At 40.9% G+C, this 11,175-nt stretch overlaps 3 pseudogenes; 1 reads left to right on the plus strand and 2 right to left on the minus strand.

The window, feature by feature from the left end:
- Positions 1-2,400: 2,400 nt before the first annotated feature.
- Positions 2,401-3,227, minus strand: LOC120293457 (annotated as a pseudogene).
- Positions 3,228-3,949: 722 nt separating this feature from the next.
- LOC120293102 lies at positions 3,950-4,605 on the plus strand (annotated as a pseudogene).
- A 502-nt stretch (positions 4,606-5,107) lies between these two features.
- Positions 5,108-7,152, minus strand: LOC120293139 (annotated as a pseudogene).
- Between the last annotated feature and the right edge of the window lie 4,023 nt (positions 7,153-11,175).

Raw genomic sequence — 11,175 nt, forward strand, 5'->3', positions numbered from 1 at the left:
TGTCGCCCCTTCGAGAAAATCAGTCAAGTTCCAAGCTCAATGTTTCGATCGTCAACGGTAAGGATGAGTGGTTTCGGGTTTCATACAGGTTCCCACTTGATCCAAGACTGTCATCGGAAGTACGGGTTACCGTTTTCGTGCATTTTAACTTACCCGTTGAAATCTTGAACCTTAAACCTACTTCTGTCACATGTTCCAAGGTCGATGCCAGAGGATCCAATGGTTTTTTTTTTTTTTTTTTTTTTTTTCCTTTTTGGTTTCATTTTTAGTTAAACAAAACGAAAATAAACATAACAATAATAAACAAGCTTGTCGTTCATCAAAGAGAATATAAAATGAGCAAAACTAAACAGCACTAGCGTCGTCGACACGGGGGACTCTTTTCCATGGTGGCTCGTCGACAAGCGGGCTGCTCATGGTTGAAGTCTAAACAGTAGCGGCATCATCACGCAGTTGAGCCCACTGGTAATAGGAAGACATCACTCAACTTATCCAGACAAACTAATATAGACACCATGCATTGTCCTTTCTTTCCACCTATTTTACATTTATCCTCATGTAAGCTCTCAAATTAAACTCGATGTAAGCTTCTTAAAATCTCAAAATCTGAAAGTATACGCATGAAGATTTCGATTTCATCCTGCACTTCCTTCTAGGCTTTTGTTTTTGCGCAAAGACAACATCAATGAGGAGCTTCTTTCAGAGCACTAAGAATATTGCATACATAAGTAACACCGTGTCATCATGCTGCACCAACTCATTGGGTAATTTAATAAAGCAACCTTTAAGGTGCTCTACAAAGGTTTTCCTTATTAAGTCTAAGGTTGAAGCAATAAACTAATACTAACAGTGTTTCACACCATCAATAAGTAGATACCTTCAATAGCCATAAGATATTCCTTTGTCAGAGTTCATCACAAATTGTCAATCTGTCAAAGAAGATAACAAGCAGGGCTAAGAATAACATTCAAAAGCACTCCATCTGAGAATAAGGACTCAATTTTTTTCCTTTTTTCCTCTCTTTTTGTTTTTTTTTTTTTTTCTGTCTTCCCCCCTTCTTATGGTGATCGGCCGGAGAGGAGGGTCGGTTGTTGGACTCGGGTAGCAGGCTCAACCCGATTGGGGTGAGCTCACCCCGTTGTTGTCGGGTGAGGGCCTAGCCACTAGCAAGCAAGCCCTCGCCGGATCTAGACAAGGGCAAGCTCGCTAATCCCTCGTTGGATTTGGGCAAGGATGAGACTTGCTAGTGGATTGGCGGGCTCACCCTTGCCATCGCTGGAAGAGCCTTATCCATCCACTGCAGGCGAGCCCTCTTCAAATGCTGGGCAGGGAGAGCTCACTGATCCCTCGCTTGTGGATCCAACAAGGGCTGGTTGGGCAACCCTCTCCCGACAACGGCAGGGTGAGCTCGCGTTCAGTTGGGCCTAACTAGCCACCTTAGTCTAGCGATTGGCCCTCCCCTTCAGCCGGTCGCCGAAAGGAGGGAGGAGAGCAAAAAACAAAAAAAGAGAAAACAAAAAAAAAGAAGAAGAAGAAAGATTAAAAAATTCAAAATAATAAATTAAATTAAAATATTATCTACTGATGCTGCTCGACGTCCACATTAGCGTCGGCCAAATTTGGCCGGAAGAACTGAATTAGCACAATTATAAAATGTTTAAGACTTAACTGGTAAAAAAAAATTAGAATTGAATTGATACAATTGCAATAAATTTATGACTTTTTGATAATTTTCCTCAGCAATAACAATACAAAATTAGTGACGTTTCACCACAACTCAAGTAACACCGCCGAGTCCTTTCACCTGAGCGTCTTTAAAAATCTTTTGGCTTCTGCTCGATACCTTTGAATTGACGTTCATCAAAGGGTGCATTGATCATCAAGCTTTGCCAGGTAGCACTCGCACAGGAAAAGTGTATGTCAATCTCATAGTGAAATAGAAAGGCCAATTCAGTGCAGCTTCATCCCTGCTTTTCTTGAGGCTGTTTCCCACAATCGCAACCTGTCAACTCCAGGTTCCAGTGGACTAATCATCAAAGGTTGCATCGATCATCAAGCTTTACCATGTAGCACTCGCGCAGGAAAAGTATGTCAATTTCATAGTGAAATAGAAGGCGAATGCCAGTGCAGCCTCATCCATGCTTCTCTTGAGAAGCCTTTTCCATAATCGCAGCCTGTCACCTCCAGGCTCCAGTGGACTAACCTTACTATTACCCTAAAGGCTCAATCCACAATCTCATCATGGATGCCAGAAACAAAAACCTCATTGTGACTCTTCATTTACTTTACAAATATTATTTACACAAGCAAATGAGAGGCACTTATACAATTGAGATGTATTCCTAATCCCTGCAAACAAGATGAAATGGAACATCGTGCCTCAATTTTTACACCAAAATTTCCAGAACAAACACTATGTTACAAGAGAGGCAAGTGTTGATGTTTACCATTTCACATCCAAAGTGAGGGCATCTGGAGGGACTAAAATGGATGGGAACTTAGTGAATGAGATGTTAGACAATAAGCTACTCCATGCAACGGTATCTGCTCCACTAAAAGGCCTCACTTTATTTACAATAGGGGCGTCAGCCCCTCTGCATCTACTCTGGCCACCACCTGGAACCAGACTCGTTCAACAGTAGGCCTCGTTCTCCACTGCTCCCACTTTACTAGGTGAGTCTCATTACCCGTAACATTCCGCTCCAATTGTATCTGAGACGAATAACCATTACTGCTTTTATTTTAGCTTTTACAAATCCTAAAACCCATATTGACGCATCCGATCGCCCATTAAACCCCCAGAACTCTTTCAAGTGGCTATCCTTGAACTCAAGGAATCGATGGGGCATGAAGGTCTCTTATACAGAAAATTGCCATAACATTTCTCTGGCAGCAACTCAATGGTACCCGTGGACAGGAAATTAGTCTCTATGTAAGTACTTGGATTTCGAGTTCTGTAGGCAATAAGTGATGCAGATCCTGTAACACAGATGGGCAACAAAAGGAGTACACAGTGATTGCCAATAGGGCCAAAATCCACTTTTCACCTTGGTGACGTTGCCTGAAGAATTGAACTGTGGTCCATAAAGCAGAGAAACTTCTTGAGCTCCATTCACTTCCACAGTTATGCCTTTCCTAGTTTGCTTTTTCAGAACAGGAACAAACAAACTGGCGAAGTACACGGAGAACCAACCTTTGGCGAGCTGAATCAGATGGAGTACAAACATGGTCAAAACTCAAAAGCCCATCGCTGTGTTTAACTCTAATTGCTAAATTGGACAAAAGCTCATGCAGATGATCACCTGTCAGGAGCCAAGAAATGAATACTAAAATTAACCCTTATTTTCCCTTAAAACACTCTCTCCCAGTCACCTCCCCCTCTTTCCCTCACACATTGACCTCCACAATACACCATATTTATATATCTGGGGGTCTCTTTGTTCGTTGTTTTTCGGTCTCTCCATCTTTCGCTTTTCTGCTTCTCACTTCTCATCAGGATCATCTCTCATTGGCAGGCATCAACATGGTACTGCTTTGACCCTATTCTCCTCCTTCTAGTAAAGCCCTTCTTTCATTTTCTTTCATTATGCACGTTTGAGTGCACGTTTTGATGTTTTTCATGGCTTAGACAAGATCAGTCCGCATAAATAATGATGTGCATTTTCTGCAAACTAGAATCATCTTTTGCAATGCCAGATCAACCCGCATTTGTGAATTATCTGATTTGGAGATTGCAGATTCTATGGATTTAAAAAGAAATAAAATCCATGTTGGTGATTTGGTATCTTATATAAGTTTTGACAATGTTGATATAATTCTCATGTTGAGCAATTGTATAACGACCATATAACCTGCTTCTGCCATTGAATATATGCATGTTAGTTTCATTTTAATGGTCGCTAGCATGCAATGATCGTTTGATTGTTCAACAATATATGTATAGGCGAATTCGTCATCCGGAATGGCAGTGGATGACGAGTGCAAGCTTAAGTTCTTGGAGCTAAAACAAAGGATTTACAGATTCATCGTGTTCAAGATCGAAGAGAGATCCAACGGGTGACCATAGAGAAACTCGGTAGTCCAGAGGAAACCTATGACGATTTCTCCTCCAGTTTGCCCCGCCGATGAGTGCCGATATGCTGTGTTTGACTTTGATTTCACGACTGATGAGAATTGCCAGAAAAGCAAGATTTTCTTCATTGCGTGGTGAGAACAATATTTGTCATTTTATCCTATGATTGATTGAAACTAGATTAGGATCATAATCTTAAGAGACACTGACGGTAACTACGTGAATAAAACAATTCTCTGGAATTAATGTTTCTTGTCAGAGAAAATAGAATTGGATGAGTATCTTATCCATGATAATCATCCATTCCTGGTCCAAATTGTAGATTCTAATGCAGTACCCGATTGATTTCATCCATTAACTCATCAAATTCAACTTGTCTTAGGGCGCCCGAAACATCGAGGGTGAGGAGCAAGATGCTCTATGCCAGCTCAAAGGACAGATTCAAGAGAGAATTGGACGGTATTCAAGTTGAGCTGCAAGCTACTGATCCTAGCGAGATGAGCATCGATATCATAAGAGGACGAGCGCTTTAATCAGTTAAACCTCCAATGCCTACCTCGATGATCTTGAGCCCCGCCACATCATTTTTCTTTGTAGCGTGCTCGTTTTCTTCTATGATGGTCTGTCACGCATGTACCATTCTACTGAAGGGAAACTAGCATCCATTTAGTCATGTTCGGCCCTTCCATAAATGTCGTTTCTTTCTTTTTTCTGGCTTAACAAATAACGTGTACGATGACCTGCCATAAGAAATTCAACTCAGTGGAAACATTCTTATGTAGTGTGTTCTGATGCTGTCAGTTTGACCAGACCAATCTTTCAGTGTTGTATATATATAGACCTAGCTTTCAGGGTATTGAAGTCAGAGAGGACAAGACAAATTCCAGGTAGAGAATCGATATTTATTCATATTCACTGCAACCTATGTGTTACTCATGTTTCCATGTCTAATCCATAGGAAACTTCTTCCAGCAGCCTAGAAACTGGAACATAAAAATATGCAGTTTGAAAAAAAAAAGAAGTACAAAGGCTTGACTGAAAATTATCCTGAGAATGCCAAACAAAGTTAATGTAGCATCCGTCAGTTCTTGTTCATTTTCTCCCAGTATTCGGCTTCCCACCGCTCCACTTGTCTTGAGACACTCTCTTTCCTCCCCGAGAAATGCTTGAAATTCTCCCGGCTCATAAGGCGGTGGCAGTGTGCATGGAGGCGAATCACTGGGGACTTAACCATTGATTCGAGCATGTTCTTTCTAAACAACCCTTGAGCAGGGCATGCCATTGTCTCTGAACAGTATTCGATTGCTCCTGGAGGTATCTCTGGCTTGTAAGTGATAAGTTTGCCGTATCCGCTGAAAGATGAAACATGTAATCATATACGTTCTTCATCTTCAGACCCTCCTCCATGAATTTGCTTCCACTCTCCCCAATAACCTGGGCCTGTTTAATCATGCAATCCACAATATCATTTGCTGAGAAAAAGAACAAAATCAGAGAGGGCAGAACAATTAACTCGAAATGATTTTCCTTACCTCTTGAGGGTGATTGTTGCCCCATTCAACTGCAAACTTGATATCTCTGCACTTGTTGTCTGGCCTAATGGGCCAGTAATGCTCCAAAGGGATCATCCCTCTTGTGAAGAAATCGAGGAATTCAGGCTTTACCATCAATGTCATCGAGTTACATGCCATAATGTACTTCTCGCTCACCGACAGGCCTCTCCTTCCACGTATATCTTGTACCTTTTACACAAATATTGTTGAAACAGCGAGATAAATCAGTCAGTCAATTTGTGGGGAAGGATGAAGGAAAAACTCGGAAGGGTCCATTTGCCTACCTGTGGGTGCACTGGTCTTCTAACTTTGATTGCTTGAATCCTTGACTAACTTCACGAGACCATTCCTGGTTGTGAACCAGCTTGTCATTTTCGCATTCTCAATCATCACTATATACTTCTTTGTAACCTCCTAAAACGAGGATTCATGCAACGCGATCCAGTTTAGTGGAAAAAAAGGTTGTGTTATTTTTATCAGAATTTTATATGAGGCACACGGTCCTCCTTGCATTTCGCATTTAGACATTATACTCTAGCCCCTTTCAAGTTACTCTAATCTCCCTCGGCTTGAATTACTTTCAAGTAAACAGGCTAACTTTGGCTCGTGTACTACCCAACCTGACGAGTGAGTGCTACCAATATCTTCTGTTTTTTGCAGAATCCCATAAACGAGTCCCTTACATATGCTAAAGCCAGGGTGTTTCAAGAATCTCCTGGATTATCTTTCAAGTGCGATAGACTGACTGGCTGAAGTGAATTTACCTGGTGATACAGATGAGTTTTCCAGTCCTGTCCACTGGTTGCATTGCACTTCATTAGGTCTCTCCTAGTGGCTGCGACACCTGTGTTCCCTTTCCAGTAAGCATAAGGTACTTTATCGTTCCACTCAATTTTCTCAGGAGTTCTGTCTAATGGCTCTCCACAGTACTTTCCACGGCCCTATGTTGATCTCAGCCCTATATTGGACAAAATGAAACGAAATAAACCACAAATTCTTGACAATATTCCTAAAGCAAGTTGGTTTTCCAAAATATATTCAAAACAACCTATGGATCAATTTCATAACTAGATAGTCAGTGTAAGGCATTACCATCCCCAGAATGACCAATCAGGAAACGTGATGTCGAAGGCTGACTGATTTCCACAGAAGCGGAATAGCGGGGAGGCAACGTGGGCATTCGGCCCTGGTAGTCGTTCTTCATGATTACTGGCTGGTCATTGCAATAAAACATCAACTCAAGATCTGGTATTTTTCCTGGGTACAACCTCAGGAGCTGCACAATCCCCCATATTGTTCCCACATCTCTTGTTTGGTAGGGCTTCCTAAAGTGCTCCACATAGACCCTCCCCTTGAGAATCACTAGCCTATAGTGTGCAAAGTCTCTTGTCCTCTCCACCATTTCCTTCGTGATTCCCGTGCTTTTCCAGGCCCGGAGATCCTCGTGGATCCACCGGAAGTACTCTGGACACTCTCTGGCGGGCAAGTCCGTGGGTTGGAACATCGTTAGATAATCTATTGGGCATGTTTGTGGCTTGGTTTGCATTGGTGCAGTTGAGAAGATACTCGATCTTTTGGGATGACCGCAACGAATCTTCTGGAATTTTATTGACATTAAATACTTCCCTCAATGACCCACCTGGAAAATAAACTGCAATGCAGAGAAACCAAGACAGATGCAAAATTTAGACTAGGAGCATAAGAAATAAGAATGTTAATTCCAAATCTAAGTTCCGTCGGTACTTTCAGTATGCAATAACAGAGTGCAAACTTTTGTTTTTAAGAAGTTTGCAAGCTGATCTGGATCTGCTAGAAAAGACACAAACATGTGCAGCATCTAAAATTAGCTAATTTGCAACTTATTTTCTGGACACCAGATCATACTTCACAACTTAGTGGCTATGTGCTAACTTAATCCATGGCAATCATCATTTTATTCATGTCTGATTGATCAGGAAATCAGTGAATAAAACGAGTTCAATAGCAGATAATGAAAAGTTAGATACGGGAAAGAAGGTAAGTGGCGCTGAACTTACAATATCTAGCCCTGAAATGATGCAGCCGCTGAGAACTATGATCAAGAACAAGACGAAAACAGCAGCTGAAGCCGGCACCTTGAGCGACCGAGGGGAGTTCTTTTGGATGAGGGCAAACCGTGGAGCTTTTCCTCCTCCATTTGATCTTAGCTAACGCCTCACTCGGTCTGCCAACTTTACTTCATGCTCGTCAAACCAAGAATGTCACATTCCTACTAAGCATTCATCACTCATTTACAGATTACTACGACTAATCAACTCCATCTGAACCGAAGGCTATCTAATAATAAACTAGAATTCGTTTTGAAGCCACGTGATTAGCCCATGTTGAAGCAAAATCCCCTAGTAATACTGCCTTGCTTGGAGTCTACTGTTTCATTCTCTTCCTGGAAATTAGATCGGTGCTTTAAAGTCTAGTTTGACTGAATTAGCGCGAAAGAAAAGTTGGTCTTATCAGAATTTAACACGGCCATGCATCTTAATCAAAGTCAATGCCTCTCCATTAAGGAAGCCCCATCACATGTCTGGTCTGGTTATGCTTTTTCTTGGAAACCACTGCACAGGTGGAGACATTTTTTGGGGTTCTGCACCTAGAGGACACCTGTAGACTTGTCAAGTCTTGTCTCCCCATTTCTGGCTTAATGCCAAGTAAAGAGAACCATTTATTTTAGGTCATTTGCTAAGCAAGACTTGAAGTAGAAGTGGTTGACTTTCCAGTCACCCTTTTGCCCCCGGAAGGAACACAAGAAGTGTAATTTGTGCAAGTGTGATTAAACAGATCCACATGGCACATCTTCTTACCAGATCTTTTAGGACGAAGATGGAGTGATTATTCATCCACTGTACATGAAACAGCTTGCCGCAAAGTCGGTCCAAAGTTTTAATGCCAGCTTGGTGGTGCTTGAAGTTTTCGAGCAGGTCTGTTTGGCTCGCCAGATCTTTGAACTAGTCAGTTTGGAAAAACGTTACAAATCACATGGACCAAAAGAGCATCATTTCCATCAACGTTTCGTCCCTAGTGACTGACTATAGTCCAAATCCGTGGTCATTGATCGAATGAATAACGGTCAATGTCAAGAAAGTCCACACCGAAATTGCGGAGACTGGTCCATGGTGACCAGGTTTGGGCCTAACTCCTCTCTTTTCCAATGAATGGCCTAAATTTCTCGTTTTCAAGGGTTCTTTTTTTCCGATTTTAGAGTGATAATGCATCTAAGCCTAACCCTTTTTTGGCCAAGTTAAAAGCTATTCTCTCTCTGTATAATAATACAAAATGGATAGGTGGTTTCAATTACCTGTTAAATTCCATGAAAAGCCCGTTTCTTATTGTTTAATGGATGGGTCCCTTTTAATTTTCTCGAGCAGTCTAGACGTGCGCCAAGTTTACTTCATAATTAAGATATTTTTTCAAAAGAAATTCCTAGCTTTTCCTTTTTTTATTGAAAGAAGATTGTAGTTGTTACTTAAAATGATACATCATAAGAAAATAGATCTCATAACAAAGCGAATCGAAATAGAACAAAGTTCAGAATACTGCAATACAAATCCACATCTAGAAAACAAAGAGCATTGACAGAGTACTAGTAGAGTTAAGCATATGCATGTTCCACAATAATGGATTGGTCAAGCAAAATAATCAGTGGTTGATCACTAGATTATCTTTATCGGTGATGAGCACAACCGAAAACTCTCTCTCCAATAACCAATAACTACGATGTTGCAGTGTGCACCTAAATTCGGCTTCCTCTGCACCATCGCCGTACAAAGACAACTAAAACTGGTTGAGCGAACACAGATTTAATTTTTCGGAAGAGCAAATCTTTGTAGTTCCATGAGACACCAAAGTTATTGCAATCACTATTGAAACCGAAGGCAGAGGACTTGTATATTGACAGAGCATAGAGGTATTGAATCTTGAAAGCATATTTATTATATTCCCAAATCTAGATCGGGAGAGTTCAAACTCTCCAATTTTAAAGTAAATCAAGAGAAGAGAGCTCTCAAATCTAAATTGGGAGAGAAGAAGAAATAAGAAAACAAACATCCATCTTTTAGCCAACAACCACAAAATTTACATCGAAACACGATCTTTTTCTCCCTTTGATGGGAGACTTCTCAATTTGATGGCAAAATAAGCCTTTTTGATACATTTACAGGCGATAAGGCGAGGGCGCAATTGCTTGATTCCTCAAGGTACATGGAAAATATGTAAAATTAGAGTTGTCTTCTCAAGATTCTCAAGATATAAAGTGAAATGGGAAACAAATGTAAAGTGATAAATTTAGAGTTGCTTCTCAAGATTCTTCCAAAACTCAGCCTCCAACATCTCCACCTGCCTAGTTACACTCTCTTTTCTCTCTATAAGAGCTTTGAACTCAACAGGGTCATAAAAAGGCGGCAACGAGCACGGAAGCGCATCGCTAGGTGACTCCACCATCGACTCGACCATAAACGTCCTCATAAGCCATCAGCTGGGCACGCCATCATTTCCGAGCACAGACCGGTCATTACCGGAGTCACCTTTACCTCGAAGCCTCTCATTTCCGAGCACAGCTCGGTAATTCCCCGGGCACCTTTACCTCCAACTTGAGAAGCTTCGCGTACTCGCTAAGCAGGTGAAACGTGCAGTCGAACTTCAGTTTTGAGCTCTCCTCGACGAACTTGGTCCTGCTACCGCTGATCCTCTGCGCCTGTTTCAATTGTCAAGTCATAACAAATTTGAGGAAAGAATGTAACGAAGGCCTAGGGCAAGATTGGGAATGCTGCTAACCTCTTCAGTTTGATTGTTTCCCCATTCAACAGCAAATTTGATATCTCTGCACTTACTGTTCGGCCTAATTGGCCAGTAATGCTCCATCGGCATCATCCCTCCTACGAAGTAATCGTAGAACTCTGGCTTTATCAGCAAGGTCATGGAATCACATGCCAAATGTACTTCTCGCTCACCGACCAGCCAATTCCTTCTATGTAGATCTTGTACCTTTCCATGTTTCAAGTTCATGCAGCCAAATGCAGATTTTGTTTTATAAGTGCAAGCTATTACAGATTGTGCATGAGTAATCTGAAGTTCTGTTATTTTGCCAGTTTTAAATCCCACAACGAAATATTTTTTACCAAGTGTTATATTTTGATTTTTATTAGAGGGGACTTAGGTTTTGTGCTAGTAGTAGATAGAAATGATCAAAAGCTATAAATAAATAAATATATATATATATATATATATATATATATATATGCTAGTATTAGATAGAAATGATCAAAAGCTATATATATATATGTATATGGTCCCGAATCTAAAGGAGTCACTTAATACAAGCTTATAATTAATGAGAACCAATGTCGAAATCTAATGAACAGTTTAATCCAAAATCACTTCAACATACTAATGAAAACTCATTAAAATCAAAGTGATTCGTACAATATCGAAGCTGATTCGACAACATTGGACATTGACAAAAATACCGGGAAAGCACTGTTCCTAATTGGGCTAGAGGACACAATGTTAGAACCTAAT

The sequence above is a fragment of the Eucalyptus grandis genome, chromosome 5 (genome assembly GCF_016545825.1).
Source record: "Eucalyptus grandis isolate ANBG69807.140 chromosome 5, ASM1654582v1, whole genome shotgun sequence".
Lineage (NCBI taxonomy): Eukaryota > Viridiplantae > Streptophyta > Magnoliopsida > Myrtales > Myrtaceae > Eucalyptus > Eucalyptus grandis.